This window comes from Triturus cristatus, chromosome 4_1 (genome assembly GCF_964204655.1).
Source record: "Triturus cristatus chromosome 4_1, aTriCri1.1, whole genome shotgun sequence".
In the NCBI taxonomy this organism is placed as follows: Eukaryota; Metazoa; Chordata; class Amphibia; order Caudata; family Salamandridae; genus Triturus; species Triturus cristatus.
Window position 1 is genome coordinate 879499456 of NC_140585.1, and position 17029 is coordinate 879516484.

A 17029-nucleotide genomic window follows, 5' to 3' on the forward strand; every position below is an offset into this window, starting at 1 on the left:
GCGGGTTGCTTCTCTGAATATCCCTGTGAGGCCTCTTGTGGTACGAACTGCTGGGCGGCCAGCTCTGTTCCTGGGGCTTGGCCTGCTCTGCCCCCTGTTACCGTGTTGATGCTGGCAAATGCATGCCCTAAGCACTAGAGGCAGAGAGCTCTCCCCTTGTAAGTCACCATTGTCACCTGGGGGCGCTCCATTTAAAATACCACCACTATGCGCCGCAGACATTTAAAGAGGCCCTGAGGGTAAGGCTGGCAGAGCGCAAAGGCCCTGACTCGGCAATTCTTGACTTCTTTACTTCCTGCTGGAGGCTGAGGAGCCATCTGCGCCTCCCCCCTTCCCCCATCAGACAGGCACACCTTCTGAGCTGTGACCCCTACATGTATTACACACGCTTCTCGCCCTGACGGTGACTTCACGGTCCACGCAGAGTCCAAATATACTGCCTGATTACAGGAACATGGCTCAGCCCTCACCTACAACCTAGGCAGACCCATCGAGCTTGCTGCACCACCTTCACAGTTAGGATACCTTCCGACCTGATTGCTGTTGCTGTAGATCCATCTGCGGACCAGCTGACTGCTCATGTTGACTGTGTAATGCAGTGCAAGCGGGTCACCTACGCACCCCCTGACAGAATTTCTACGCAGTGAGGTGGCGAACTGGGGTGAGACTGCCAGAATGGAGTGAGACCATCCAAGCCCCTCCCAGATGAAGACTAAGATTGAGCGCATGGCTCAGCCCCACCCATAACTAACCCCCACGCACAGCATCCATCCTCCAGGCAATCTAAGAGTCTCAAGCCGCTCTTGAGACCAAGATTGGGTAGGTCGGAATGGACATTGCCCGCTTTCATCTGGACTTGTGAAATGTCATCAAAAGGGTGGCAGTGGCTGAGGGACAAATCGCCACGCTGGAACACAACTCCAGGGACTTTAAGTGGCGGTGTCCCTCCTTTGCACCTCTGTGAACACTCCCTCTGGCTAGCCCTTCACGAGATCCCATCAGACTCAGAAGGACACAAGCGTGAGACCCAGAGGTAAGACTACACAGGTGTCATTCTCCAATGAGTAAAGCCCTGCCTGCCGGCTCCCTGTAGTCCTCCGGAGAGGAAGAGGCAGATGATCGAACGGATAGGCACCAATCCCCCTAGAGACTATGCTAACACACAGGACCTCACTCCCAGATCGGCACTAAACTGGATTCCAACTGACAGCCATTGAATCCCTATGTACTGTTCATGCAATTCAGACGATTCAGTTTGAGACACATCTCTTGCCCAGTAGTTTTCTCGCCAGTAGCACTATATCCTACTATCTATGGAGAGACCGGTCATACGTAACCCCATACTGTGTGGTTTCACAATGTTTAAAGGGCGATAAATACTTCTTGGGAGGAAGTGTGGGGTGGGGAGAGTTGGGGGGTGCATATGGGAATGTTCTAGTTTTTTGTGTTTCATGTTTTTCATCCAGCACGCAGACTCTTCAGGGCCACCAGACCCAAAGGGACAACACCAATGACATTGTGAGGGGATCCTCCCCTCATGCTCAAAGCTCAGAAACTCCTCTATGGCTGATTTCAAGATCCTAACCTAGAATGTAAATGGCCTGAAAGACCGCATTAAATGGGGGCGGTCTGCCACTTTGTGAAACGCCACTTGCTGGTGGTTGTACACTTCCAAGAGACACATCTCTCTGGTACACTTGCCCGGTCTTGGCCCTTCCAGGCTATGACAGGGTCTTCCATGCAAGCCACACCTGGGCTCCTGAGGGACTGCAGTTCTCCTTGGTGGATATGTCTGGGGAAACAGCAGAGGTGTTTGCTTCTTAAAAGAGCAACTTCTACATATGATCTCAGCCCCCCCTGTGCAAAATGTCCCAACCGCTCATTAAAAACCTGCCCCTTCCCACCCATTTAAAGGCAGACAGAGAGATGCTCGATCAGTCAATAACTCTATGTGAGGTCGAAGCGGCAATCACAGGTATGTGTCAGGCAAAACGCTAGCGATAAACGGCTTCCTGGCAGAATACTATTCCAAATCCTTGCTGTCCCCTCACCTTCCTAGACTATATTTTAAGGCCAGTGTGGTGGGCCAGTTCCCATCGGAATGTGATGTAGACACCATTGCAGCTATCCATAAGACTGGGAAACCTCCGGAGAGCTGTGCATCCTACCTCCCAATTTCATTGATCGATGCTGAGCTGAAGATCTTTGCCAAAATATTAGCCAGTAGACTGTTGCCAGTGCTCTCCTCGCTCATTCACCCTGTTCAATGTGGATTCATGTCACACCGTAGTACCTGGCACTACATTCACAGAGTCCACACTGCACTAGCACAACACCACATGCTCACTGGCCCTTCTGCCTTCTCCTCCTTGACTTTAAGAAAACCTTTGACTCCAAAGACTGTTCATTCCTGTCTCAGGTGCTCGATAAAGCAAGATTTGTGATGTGTTTCTTCTCACTCCTTAATCTACTATATGCCCTTCCTCGAGCTCAGGTGCCAGCTAATGGCATTCTATCCTCCATCTTCTCTACTGGCCTAGGAACTAAACAGGGATGCCCCCTGTCGCCATTACTGTTTTGGTTGGCAAGTGAACCACTGGCGGCATGGACCCCTATGATGCACAGCTTTGCGGATTACGCTGGCCTGGAGGCTTTGAGGATCACATCACTCTCTAGGGTGGCCTGATAATCATGTGTTGGCCTGAAGTCTTAGGTCCACTCTTGCTTCACATACTACACCAGTATGAAGAGGCCTCTGGACTCCCGGTATACAGGACTAAATCTCTCCTGGTTCCTCTTACGGGTGATGTCTCAATGGTTGATTGGCAGTCCCGCCTTCCTGTGCGCCATCTCAGCTCAGAAGCCTCAACCTTTGCCCACTACAAACACGGGCAGTAAAGGATATGAATAAGTGGGCAAGCCTACCCCTTACTGTCCCGTGGTGCATTTCCCTTTTCACAATGATGGTCCTACCCAGGCCCCTTTACGTACTGCAAAGTTTCCTCTGTCTCCATTCCACAGGCCTGATTCAAGCGGTTTGCAGCCTGGATACATGGCTTTCTTTGGGGGAAAAAAACACCTATGATCGCCTTCCAGAAATATGTACAATCCACGTATGATGGAGGAATGGGGATGGCAGACCCACTTCTCCAATACTAGGCGTCGCAGCTCCAAGTGATTAATAATTGGCTATTTGGTGGTCTGGACGACACTGCCTTTCATCTTGAAGTGTCCCTACTTGGTCACCAAAACATCAAAGGGCTAAGATTTGCGGCCTGTGCCAAGCTTGCTCACGAAAGTGCAGTGTAACCCCTTCCTGTGCTGGCGAGCCACCCTTCAGTGGACCAGATGAGACCGCACACCCACACTTGGACCCCCCCCCCATATGGCATGGCACATGGCTTCAACACACTACCCAACTAGAAGGCTTTAGCCACTTGAACCTTATAGGCATCTCAGAGCTAAGACCCGTGCGGTCAGGTTCACACATGAAAACTTTTGCGGAGTTACAGACCGATTTCTCACTCCACAAATCTCAATTTTACAAAAATATCCAGTTACAGCATGTGCTGATGACCTATCAACAAACACTAGCCGATCTCCTGGAACACAACCCCCAAGAGCCCAGGCTCACCTTTGATCCACTTGGACAGGGAGCCATCTTGGTGATATACAAATCCCCTGTTCTAAATGCCCCTGGCTAACTGGTAACTCTCCGGGAAAGGTAGGAGGAATGCGTAGGTCCTTCGGGTGAGAGCGATTGGAGGGACATGAAGATGGCTCCGAGAGAGCTGGTCCTCTTCTCCCGCCTCCACCTTATTGCGCTGGAGTACCTACACCACCCCCTAGCATCTTGCGGCAATTGAGGGGCACTCAAAGGCTTCTTGTCCTTGGTGCGTGGATGGAGATTATGGTTTCTTCCATATGGTTTGGGACTTCCCCATAGCTGCACAATACGGGAAACACATTTTCTCTGCGCTAGCTATAATAATCGGATGCCCGTTTGACTGCTCCCCACACATTGCACTATTGGGAATCCTAGATGATGTAGTCGGCCTCAGGGGAGAACGCATATTGGTGTGTATTGGGGTCACCATGGCAAAGGGAGATAATGCTAAAAACTGGAAATCCACTCAAGCCCCGTCACAAGCGGCATGAAGAGCAGCGATGGACTGGTGTGCCAAACTGAAGGAGCTGGTGTACCGGGCACAGGGACGCCCGTACAAACACGAGAAGATTTGGTTAAGGTGGTGAGCCTATTCTGATATACTGGTACATTGACTGGACTTTTCTTCCTATTACGCTGCATGCATGCGATGTATTTTTGTGTTTTGATGTTGTTTTTTTGGCTGTAGGAAAATCAAAAAAATTCGATAATAAAAAAAGAAAACATTCATTTCAGCCATTATTCTCATGTTTTAGAAATTATAGTAAGTCTAAGAAAATAAAAACTAATGTAAGAGTTTATAGTGATGTGAACCAAGACTCCTAGGTCAACATATCACTCAGTATTTTTGCAGTTTTTCAAAATTGAGAGCACTTTGCACTTAAACGACAAACTACAATTTCGAACACAGCAACTAAGCGATTATTTAATTACTGCAACAGCCTATGTGATAAGTTCCTTAACATGATGCTGGCATTTTCTAGAGAATCCAAAATGCTGCTACTACTGTTCTTTCTGGCTAAAAGAAGGATTCTGATATCCTTGTACTGAGTCCCAGTAGCAGGCTGGATCTGTTTTATATTTATCCAACTGCCTGGTCTTTAAATTCTAGCATTCTCACGCTTAAGTGAGTAACATAGGAGTGCGAACAATCATGCCTAAAGACACTGCAAAGACTTGGAACTTTAAGCCTACGGCCGTACGCACTTTATTTTATGTAACGTATATATTAGTCGTTGGTGGCAAGCACCATAGTTGTCTTTGAATCTTTGCTGATACTAAATAAGGAAGTTAATGATAACTGATACCCCAGAATCCGTATAAGTAATTACAATATTATTTTTAATACCGTACGTCATAAGAATATTATCACATATTAGAGCCTACCTTTTCATTAACTTTAATGTATTTGTGACTATTTTATACCTGTAATTGACAAATTGTGTTTTATTATCAATATATCCCGTGCTTGCTTTCTTGACGCCCAGTGCTCTCTAGTCCTTTGATGTTTGCGTGATTCGCCTCTTGTATTGCATTGAAGTGCACGGGCTTCAAGTCATAAATCATTTTTTACAGAGTTAATCTTTTTGTACATTCAAAAGATTGGCTATAGTCCTTTTAATTTGCTGTAGGCGGGGGCAAATACACAAATATTATTGAGCATCTCTACTGACATTGCCCCCTGCGGAAAATGTTATAGTTTCTGAAATGAGAGCGCTACACATGTTAACTCGTATGCTTTTCTTCTCATATAAATAATGTAGATTTGATTCACGGTATGGTTTGAGCCCTTGTGCTTGTGTGCAACACAAGAGGGGAAGCTTTTCACACGCACGATATGTGCACTATCCAAGAAAGTTGTAGTTGTATACAAATTTGAAGAGTGCTTCATATCCCTTATAGGCCACTAAAGTGAAGTATCTTACGAGTAGCACAATACACCGCGGGGAAGTGCTTGATTGTAAGGGTGTTGTAATGCAGCAAGGTCTATATGGGAAGCTTTTGATGCGACAATAGTGGTGTCGTTCTCCTGTCTTGGGTCACAGCAGTTCATAGAGTATAGTACTGAGGTGTGAAAGAGGAAGAGTTAGAGTGTTCTAAGTTACATTTACATTGATCAGTTGCTGTGAGTAACTCTGTGGATCCCTTATAGATGTCTTGGGTGATAGGTATCCTCTTCGGTGTACAGCAGGGGGGACAGGAGCTATGCTTGGTCTCGGAGTCTGATGAGGGACAGAGGAGAGATCCAGAGTTAGGATTTATTAAATCCATCCATGACGCAAGTCGTTGTTGTAGCTAGAGAGTTTACAGTGCTTGATAGCGTCTAATTGAGAGACTGGTGAGGAATAAAGAAGGACCCATTGGGATGGGCTGTGTTAACATTATCCATGACACAAACTGTTAATCTGGAGAGTGAGAATCTATAATACCATAAGCAATGTATGGCAGATCTGATCGTGTATTCCTTCAAGGTAATGAGCGAGAAGGGTTTAGTAGAGTTGATGGTGGCTTCACTGATGTGTAGGCAGATCCAGTCGTTTGGCCTGATTGCGGGTTGTCATATTATGAATGTTCTACAGGCCCCTTTAGGTGGACAAAAAAAGCCACCCTCAGCCAACACTGACTACAGGCAGCCATGATAAAGGTCTCATTAGGAAAGCCAGAAAAAGTATATGTCCATGGCATTCACTGATTACAGACAGCCATGGGAGTGCACTATACTGTCGCTTTATGTGTAAGAAATAAAAAAGGACAAACAAATATTTAAGAGAAATGGAATTAATTCATACTTTTCCAAAGGTAAGAATCTGTGTGTGATTTTCATCTTATACAATGGCTGTTAAAATAGGTGCCGAGGGCACCAAAAAATAGTTTGTGCCTCACTGTTAATATTAAATCTCTTCATTCATAACCGAAACAGAGGTTCTGTATTGTCCTTGTGCAACACTGAGTCTCACATCAGGATGCATAACTGGAACTTTTGTTAAGCTATTTACAAGTGGTGAGATATGAGCCAATATAGTACATCTGAGGCCTCTGACTCACTCCGCAGTTTCTCTAGGCTTGACTTTACCTCCCCTTTGCTTTCCTCACCTGGAGCACACGCACCGGACGCCCAATGGTATTTAAATGGAACCCTTCCGATCTTCGTTTATTAGTTGTATGGTTGTAATGCTTTCGGTGTAGAGGCAGGATGGTCCACTGTCTTTGGCAGTGCTCAGATCTGCATCTGGAGCATCTGGACTCCTTGTCACCATGGGCAAGTATCTATCATGTTTCACCTGGGTGTGGCAAATGCTTTGTGCTCACTAAACTGTGATTCATAACAACGAGCTCGCCCCCAGAGCACCTTCATTAACCAAATTGTTTGCCTTGTGATTTCTGACTTTTTGTTATTTTAGTTATTTTATTGAAGAGTTTTCTAAAGCACAAACATGACCCAAGGGTAACAGAGTGCTTCACAAGGAGAAAAAAAACTGTGAACTACAGTAAAACTGATAATAAATGAATGGTGTCCTCTGTAACAGAGAAGAGAAAAACCTAAGTTCCCAAACCTGTAAACTGTGTCTAAGCTTTTATGGACTATCAGGAGGTTTCCATCTCAGTGTTGGTCCCTAGCTTGCAAAGAATGCCATGCGATCTCACGTCGTGCTGCTAGTCGGAATGGAAAGGTTAACAACAGGGTGATGCTTCACTGGCATTTGCGTTGGAAACTGTATTATTACAGTCACCAGGCCTTGTAAGAGTTGGAGGCTAACAGTGGGAGGAACCTGTTTAGCAAAATAGATTTGACCTACTTCTTGATTGTAATATCTTATGGGTTCAATTGAATCTCAGAATTTGAAAAAAGGAAGTAGTGAGTTGTTTTGTAAGTAATGGTGGTGTGTGCTTGTTAGTTGGGTGGCATGATTTAAAGGGAGTGGTGAAAAACCAAGAAGGATGTTTGGGAATTCAAAGTAGCCTGAGGATTGGGATCAGTCAGAGGGAGAAGTTATCGGAAGAACAGATTTATATATATATATATATATATATATAACAAGATTCGTCTCCAACTTCCACGTCTCCTCGGAAAGACGAACACAGACCCAAAATCAGTGCAAAAGTTTTTATTTCATATCACCCAGCACTGCCGCCATTACGCGTTTCGGCCTGCAAAGAGGCCTTGATCACATGACATGCGAGGACGACATTCACAGTTTTAAAGTGCTCGTGTATAGTCACGTGGTACACAGTGATTGAGTCATCATAGACATAGAAACAATGAAAGAAACGGTAATGAATCGCTATTCACTTATGACATAATGCCAAACTTTTAGACCAAGCATTGAATCAAATCAAGTATTATTAGTCATCATAATAATTGGTGACGTGAAATACTCATAATGGCTTTGTGTATAGATATGGGGGGTGAATAAAATTCACCTACGTTGAGAATGACCATAGTTCAATTTACACATATCACATATACAATACATATAAATAAATAAATAAATATCAATAAATACAAGTATAAATACGCATATTTACACATCTAATCATTTAAATAAGTACATAAATATATATATAAATAACATAGTAACTTGTGCAATCCTATTTATATAAAAAATAAGATAAAAGAATAAAACCCCGATGGGTAGATTCTAAAACATTAGTCATCTCTGTTTATACTTTGGTTAAAATCCAGGTATAATAGTCGTTCAATAATATACACAAATCCTTCACAAAATTTTCACGAATGATATAAAGTGCTAGTGCTTTGGCCTAAACAGGTGTAAACATAGTTGAATCAAACTGTTTCAATAAAAACTAAACTAAAGTGCCTATGTTGCATAAAAGAGTGCTACCCAGTGTCTAAAATGTACGTAAAACTAAATATGTTGCTGTGATTGTTAAAAGAAAGGAGGAAGAGATTTTTGTTGAAAGATATGCTAAATGCAATATCTCATTTGTCATTTTGTCATAGGACATTTATAGCAGGCTTAGTTACAGTAACATTTCCATGATAATAGTATCATAGGCACGTGTATAAATCCTCATTAGCATTCAACCCGTTAGGTGACTTGGTATCTAATTCTAGAATGAATCGGGTTTCAAGTTTACGTAGTAGTGCTTCACGGTTGCCTCCTCGTCTGAGTGGCAATACATGATCTATTGCGAAATACTTCAAAAGTTCAATGTTATTGTTGTGGCATTCTTTGAAGTGTCTTGCAACTGGATAAGTGGGGTCACTGTTGGTGATAGCTCTAATGTGCTGGAGTATCCTCTTGTGGACCTGCAACTTGGTACTACCAACATATTGCAGGCCACAAGGACACCCCAGCACATAGACAGCGAACTCTGTTTTGCATGTTAAGAATTTACTTATCCTTCTTTCTTCCATGTGAAAAGGGGATTTGTATGTGGTTGTGCTGACACCGTGTTTGCACGCTTTGCAATTTGTACAGCGAAAGAATCCCTTTCTAGAATTGAGCCAATTTCTGTTAGAGATAATTTCAGGGCTACTTTTAACCAAGTCACTTGACATAGAACGGGCTTTTCTGAAGGTGATGTTAGGAGTAGGTGCTGTCTGTTTCCCTATCACTGGGTCATTACAGTGATATAATTACCTACTGGCGGTCGCCAGTAGGTAGTTATAGTTAGGACCACGTTTCCATAGGAAATCCGCAACATTCTATTTTGAATAACTTTTGCGCCGGTCGACGAATCCTCGCGAATTTTTCAAAATAGGTGGGGCGCTCCGCTCCGCTCCTACCCTGAAAGTTTTGGGGGGATTCGTCAAGCGGGGGCTGAGATAAAAGGGGGGTCCCAAAACGCGTTTTTCCCATGCATTTTTCCATAGGACCTTTAGACACAGCTACAGCCCGAACGGCTGAACAGAATTACTTGAAATTTGGCAGAGAGGTAGTCCTCAGGTCAAGGAAGTGCCTTTTGTAGGTTTGGTGTAAATCTGTTCAGTAGATTCTGAGAAAATAGCCTTTAAATCAATATATATATCTGTGACAGCTTACGGTGCGCTTACGGTGCGCTTACCGTACGGGCCCCCAAACAACCCCCAAGGCCCAAAATTTTTTTTTTTTTCTTCAAAAAATTCGCCGATTACGCTTACCGTACGCGTACGGTAAAAATGTTGTTAAAAAAAAAAAATTATCTACACTCTCCCCACCCCATGTGCAAATGGTGCCCGAAGTGCACCATTTGTGCATGGCATATCTAATTAATGAAAATAATAAACAAAACATTTCACAACGATGCGCATAATATGTCCCCCATGTGCGCACGGTGCGCGAAGCGCATCGTGCGTACATGGCCCATCCCGCATAATGTGGGCACGCGGTGCACGCAGCGCACCGCGCGTGCATGGCACTAACTGCGTAAAGTGGGCACGCGGTACGCGAAGCGCACCGCGTGCTCACTGTGCGCGCAAAGGGCACGAAGCGCACCGTGCGCGCACGGAACGAACTGCGTTAACTGGGCGCGCACGCCACGAATGGCGTAAAGTAAGTTAGCATTTAAAAAACCGTACAAATTCACTGAAAAAACCATAGGTTTCACACACGTTATAGTTAGGAATTAGCATTTAAAAAACCTTGCAAATTCACTGAACAAACCATAGGTTTCACACATGTTATAGTTAGCTGTACATTTTACTGATAAAAAACCAATGAAATTCCCCTGTTATAGTTACTGTAGGCAACTATAACTCACGCGACCGTAATCCTCTGCTGATGACATATGTGTCTTTATGAAAAAAAAATATTTGTAATATATGTATAGCTAAAATTTAATGAAAGAAGACATGGACAAATAAGTGTCTAAATACAGTATTAGCATCAGCAGAGGATTACGGTCGCGTGAGTTATAGTTGCCTACAGTAACTATAACAGGGGAATTTCATTGGTTTTTTATCAGTAAAATGTACAGCTAACTATAACATGTGTGAAACCTATGGTTTTTTCAGTGAATATATATATATATACACACACAAAAATCCATTTGGAACAGTGACTGTTTTTGTTGTTGTATAGTCATGCGGCTAGCCTGATAAATAGCCATCACATCTAGGATATATCTGCTTCTTGGTTCAGTATTTGAATCAAGCAAACACAAGCAGATGATGGACGGAGCACCACCTGGGCGCTTGAATTCCTGTCCGTGAGCAAGGCATTCAGCCGAAACGTTGGACCAGAAGGAAACAAGCGCTGCATAAAGACTCTCTGAAATAAAGCTAGTTCCAAGGTAATGGGCCTCACAGTTTTGTTCTTCCAGTGTGGATTTGTGGGCTGCTCCGTACCCACGTAGCGAGGCCACCCTGAAGGGCTTGGGGCTCCCGTAACGGGGAAACGCTTTTGCTTCTTATGGATATCAATGGAGGAGCTCAGTCCACATGCGCCCCCGACCCACGAGGGAACGCTACTGTAGCGAAAAGGAATGGCGCATGGAAGGGTTTCAGATGGGATTACCCCCCGTCTTGATCGTGCCGAGGAAGTAACAGCCTCTCAGAAAGTCACAAATTTAAAAACATTTGCAAAATCGATATCTACTCACCTGCCTGCAGAAAAACGAGTCCTCAGAAGATACTAGTGCCTGCGAAGATCAATATTTGCCAGTGTGGCCATAAACATTTATGGATTGCCATTTTACTTTTTTTTTTTTTTTTTTTAAAAACCTTTATTTTCAAAAATCTGGACACAGCTATTCAGCCGACAACCCGGAGGTTCGGCAGCTTCGATAGAGAGGAACAGAGACGCGTCCACAGTACAGTGAAGGAGGAGTGCAAAGATTCCATTTTTTATATAAACACAAAACACACAACAACCCCCAGCAAGGCAAGAACACTGAATGCCCATGGTGATAGCCCCCCAGGGGAGGCAGGACCCCAATCATCTACCATTTACAGTACTGTGAAAGGAGGAAGAAGGGGGACAGCAGAGGCCAAAGAAGTCCATTAACCATACTGAGCTGGAAAGAAGGTTAGGAGGAAAGCTGTTCCTCGGGGGGATCCAAATCAGGGGCAAGACAAATTCCCCCCCTGTATTGATTCCACCGCCCCCAGATGGCGTGCCACTTCCGAGGGCGGCCTCTAGCGCAATATACCGTCTTCTCCCTTAGCATACTCCAGTCCATATTCTCTTTCCACGCGGTCAATGTGGGGGGCCCCACGGATCCCCACAATCGCGCTATATCTCTCTTAGCGACCATGTTACCCAGAGTCACCCATTGGATCTGCGCCGCATTATGATCAGTGGGCCCCCAGACATTCAAGAGACAACACCGCGCTTCCGGCTGCATAGCAATGCCCGTCACCTCCCCCATCACTGCATGGACTCTCCTCCAGAATTCCGTGATGTCACCACATTCCCAAATGATATGCAGGAAAGTACCCACCATACCACATCCCCTCCTGCATAGGCCGTCCTCCAAGAATCCCATGTGAACCAGCCTTGGCCCCGTCACATACACTCGATGCAGTATTTTAAGCTGCACTAGCCTCAGACGCGACGGGATCGCAACCTCCTTAGGAGAGGAAACAGCAGACTGCCAATCCTCGTCATCCAACTCGAGGCCATCCCTAGACCACTGGTCCCTCAATCCCAGAAGCATATCCGCCCGGACGTTGATCAGTTTCTTATAGATGAGCGAGATCGTGCTCTCGGGCATATGGCCATCAAGGACCCGGTCCTCCAAAGGAGAGGACTCAGGCACCTTCTCACCCTCTATGAGGACTGATCGGAGGGCGTGACGCACCTGAATATAGCGGAAAAACTCAGATGGCCCCAGCTCATACTCCTTCTGCAACTCTTCAAAGGACTTCACCCTCCCCTTAATCAGGACATCTCCGACCCTGGAGATGCCGATCAGGTCCCATTTGTCAAAGCCTTTTGTGTGCCAAAGCCTACCCAGTCTCTCAGATTCAAACAGCGGGGTAGCGAGGGTGAGCCTATCCTTCCAGCCCAGCGAGTCAGTCGCCATCTTCCACACACTCACCGCCACACCAGTGGGCCCCGTGAGGGACGAGTCCAGGGACCGCGAATACAACGCCCTGTAATAGTTACCACCACGCAGCAACCACCTGTCCATGGCATACCCGGGGCTGAGGGCAGGGCCATAAAACCCATGATTAATCGCACTCAGCTGGGTGGCCCAATAGTACCGTCGGATGTCTGGAAGCGCAATACCCCCGTCGTACCATGGAAGCGTCAACTTTGCAATAGCTATTCGCGGCCGCCCGTCCCACAGCAACTTTCGTTGGAGGCCTTCGACCTCCCGAAAGTAGTTGGCCGGTACCCAATCCAAAGTATTCTGCAGTGCGTAGAGGAACCGGGGAAGAGACATCATTTTGAACAGGGCCGCGCGCCCAACGGGGGAGAGCGGCAGCCTCCGCCAGCCCTCCACATCCCGCCTCAGGCGCGCTAAGGGGGGGAGCAGGTTCCTCTCATATCGCACGGCAGAGTCCATGGAGATAAAGATCCCCAGATACACGAAGCCCTGCTGAGCAACCTGGATCGAACAAGTTCGAGGGATCGGTGGAACCTCGCCACTAAGAACGTATAAATACGATTTACTCCAGTTGATAACGAGACCCGAGTTCCTACCGAAAGATGTGAGTACGTCACAGTCCACTATAAGTGATTTCTTGGGTGAGGCAAGATACAACAGGATGTCATCAGCATAGAGCGATATACGGTCCTCGTGTTCAGGCGACCATCTAAGTCCCCGTATATCCGGGTGCCAGCGTATCCACGCAGCCAGCGGCTCAAGGGCGAGGGCAAACAACAATGGCGACAGGGGACAACCTTGCCGAGTACCCCTCCCAAGCTGAAACGGAGTCGACGCCCGGCCATTTACCACCACACTCGCGAGAGGGCCCTCATACAGCAACCTCACCCAGCTCACAAAACCGTGGCCAAAGCCCAACTTGGTCAACACGGCCCACAAATATGCCCATTCCACCGTGTCAAAGGCCATCGTGGCATCGAGAGACGCCACAATAGCTGGTTCACGCAGCGTGCCCGCCCTGGCGATTACACCATGAAGGCGCCGAAGATTTAACGCTGTGTTACGGTGCGGGATGGATCCGGGTGGACCAAGTCACCGAGTACCCTAATCAACCGGGCCGCCAGGATTTTAGCCAGAATTTTCGGCTCTGCGTTAAGGAGTGAGATAGGCCTATATGAGGCGCACTTATCTCGGGGTTTGCCCTCTTTGTGTATAACCACAATCGTCGCCAGTCGCTGATCCAACGGGAGGGCCCCACTCCCCCGCGCCTCCACAAACATGGCGCGCAGGTGAGGGGCAACCCTATCCGGAAACAGCTTGTACAGGTCGACCGGCAAGCCGTTCGGACCCGAGGCCTTGCCCGAGTTCAACGCGCGGATAGCCCCCGCCACCTCATCGACCGTTATGTCACCATCTAGATCGTCCCTATCTATATCAGAGAGACAGGGCAATGCGATATCACGCAGGAGGTCACGCGAGTCCTCGGGCGGCCTGTCCGACACTGAGGCATAAACCATACGGAAATAGTCCGAGAAACACTGCACAATCCTCTCAGGTTCCACAATCACCTCTCCCCCCTCTCCCGTCAACTCCGGCACTACTCTATTGACCTGTTCTTTTTTGTCCAGCCAAGCCAGGAGTTTCCCGGCCTTGTCACCAACATCGTACAGACGGCCCTGCTGTTCCCTACCGAGGGTCTTAGCGGCATTCGTCACCAGGTCCTTATACTCGGATTGCTTCAAGCACAGCTCATGCAGTGAGGCCTCTGTAACCTCCTCCTCCAGCGCTCCCTCCAAAGCCGCGATCTCCTCCTCAACCTGCAAAACCTCGCCATCTCTCCGCCGCTTGGCAGCCACTACAAGGGAGAGGGCTTCCCCTCGCAACACAGTCTTAAATGCTTCCCACAGCGACACTGCCGAGTCCACGGATCCCTGATTGTCCTTGAAAAAATTATCTACTGTCTTTACCAGCGCGCTGCGCATCTTGGGGTCTCGGAAATACCAAGGGTTGATAGGGGCCACCCTTCCCCCTCCCTCTCGACCCAGATCCAGCCTGACCCACACCGGCGAATGGTCGGATATACCACGCGCCATGTGCCTGGCCTCAGACACCAATGAGGCATGCGCAGCCAGAGTGAGTAGGTAGTCAATCCTGGAAAGGCTACCATGCGCCCCGGAGTGGAAAGTGTATTGGCTCTGTGTGGGGTGCCGGAGCCTCCAGCAGTCTATCAGGCCAAGCGTATCTAGAAAGTCTGGAAGCCACTTCTGAGCCCCCCCAGTGTCTCTGGGCGGGTATCTATCCAGCAGGCCGGAGCTAACAGCGTTGAAATCACCTCCCACTACAAGCATCCCCCCCGGGAGATCCAGCAGGGCCCTACCCAGATCTGTGAACGTGGAGGCCTGCAGGGCCGGCGGGACATAAACCGAAACTAAAACCAAATTTCTTCCTTCCCACCGCCCCGCCACCGCCACAAACCTCCCCCTATCATCAACAATGGTGGAGTCCACCTCAAATGGTAGCGAGGCTCTGACTAGGATGCCCACACCCCTGGACCCAGAGGAGAATCCCGAATGAGCTATGAATTTATAACCCTTCCTATTCAGGGCATAGCACGTATTACCTATAAGATGCGTCTCCTGCAGCAGGGCAACATCCGGCAATGACCGTTTCAAGAATTGCAAAACAATCCCACGCTTAATGCGATCCCCCAAACCATTAACATTCCAGCTTATAACACTATGCCTTGCGGAAACAAACCCCCCAACAACAAACCTAAAATCCCGGAAACCCCCCCCACCCTGCACCCCTGCTGCAGCTTACAAAGCCCCCCAACTTGCAGTGTGCCTGTCGCCCTACCAAACCCAAAATCTACAAAAAGTACCCTAAGGGAGGAAAGAGCTCCCCTCGTCCTCCCACAACCTCCGTATTTACTGCAAGTCATTATCTGAAGTCAGTCCGAGTCAGTCCGGTTCCGGAGACATCAACCTTGTTCATCCCGGCCACTGTCCCCTTCTACGGCAGTGTCCTCTTCCGTGCGTCGTCGAGGCAGAGCGTCCAGCCATTCATCCGCCATGGCCGGCGACTCAAAGAAGAATGTTCGGTCTTCAAACACCACACGTAGTCTGGCAGGGAAGAGCATGGCGTATTTCAGTTCCCTCTCCCGAAGCCTCCTCTTCACCCCCAGGAAGCCCTGCCGCTGCCTCTGCACCTGCTGGGTGAAATCAGGATAGAAATTCACCGACGCGTTCTGGAAGGGGACCGGGCCCGCTACCCTCGAGGCCTGCAGGATAGCGTCCCGGTCTCGAAAATGAAAGAGCCGGGCGACGATCGGCCTCGGTGTGGCTCCCACCTTGGGCCGCCCGCCCGGCACTCTATGGGCCCGTTCAACTGCGAAGAACTTCCCTAGACCCTTAGGCTGCAGATGATTGAGCACCAAGTCCTCCACAAGCAGGTCCACTGAAGTCTCGTCCGAGGACTCCGGGACCCCGATAACGCGCACGTTCCTGCGCCTGGCCCGGCTCTCGAAGTCCTCCAGCCGACGGGCGGCGAGATCACTCTCGGTCCGCAACTTACGGACCTCGGTCTGCAGGTCCGAGACATCATCGGCGAGGCCCGTGGTCTTGATATCCAGGGATTTGACCCGTTCATTTGTTTTGCCCAAATCCGCGCGGATCAGATTAACATCCACCAAGATGGTATCCACTTTGTGCGCCAGGGCATCAAACTGTCTCCCAATCGAAGTCTGCAGCCCGTCGAGTGCACCCATGACATCCTGCAGGGAGAGCTCCGGGGCCAAGGGTGAGGCAGTCTTCTGTGTGTCCGGGGACTGGCTCGGTGCACCCGGTGACCCCTTCTGCTGGGCATAGCGGTCCATGTTATTGGCTTGAGTGTAGGCTCCCCGCCTGGTGGCCTTGGGCTTCGGCCGGTCCACCTCTGCCTTGCCCGACATGGTGGGCTCAAGCAAGTCGGTTCACACAGGACTGCCCTCTCTCAGCGAGAGAGATCATGAGTGCTCCGTCTTACGATGGGTCGCCAGTGTGGCATGCAGAGCGTCCAAATGATAATAAAGCAGACGTGAGCACTCCCTGGGCTGGGCAGACAAAGGGCGAGAAAGTGAAAGTGAAAGGATAGGGACCTCCGTCCGGCAGTTCACACCTCGCCTGGCCGCTGTTGTTCAATTAGAGGTCGGGCATCCTGCCAACTCGAGCCCCTGGCATCCCTCGGAGATGGGCCTCAACCTTCCGCCATGCATAACTCCGGTTCCCGGTGGGCGATTCGACCTCGGGTGGCATCGAATGCCTCCCTGACAAGTCATCTACACGATGCCATGCATACAAACAGGATTATATACAGGATAGACGACGG

The 17029-nt window shown here is 48.3% G+C and overlaps 1 protein-coding gene across 2 annotated transcripts in view; it reads left to right on the plus strand.

The window, feature by feature from the left end:
- LRGUK (leucine rich repeats and guanylate kinase domain containing) overlaps nt 1–17029 on the plus strand; it is a 397810-nt gene that overhangs the window by 40578 nt on the left and 340203 nt on the right. The window lies entirely within an intron of this gene.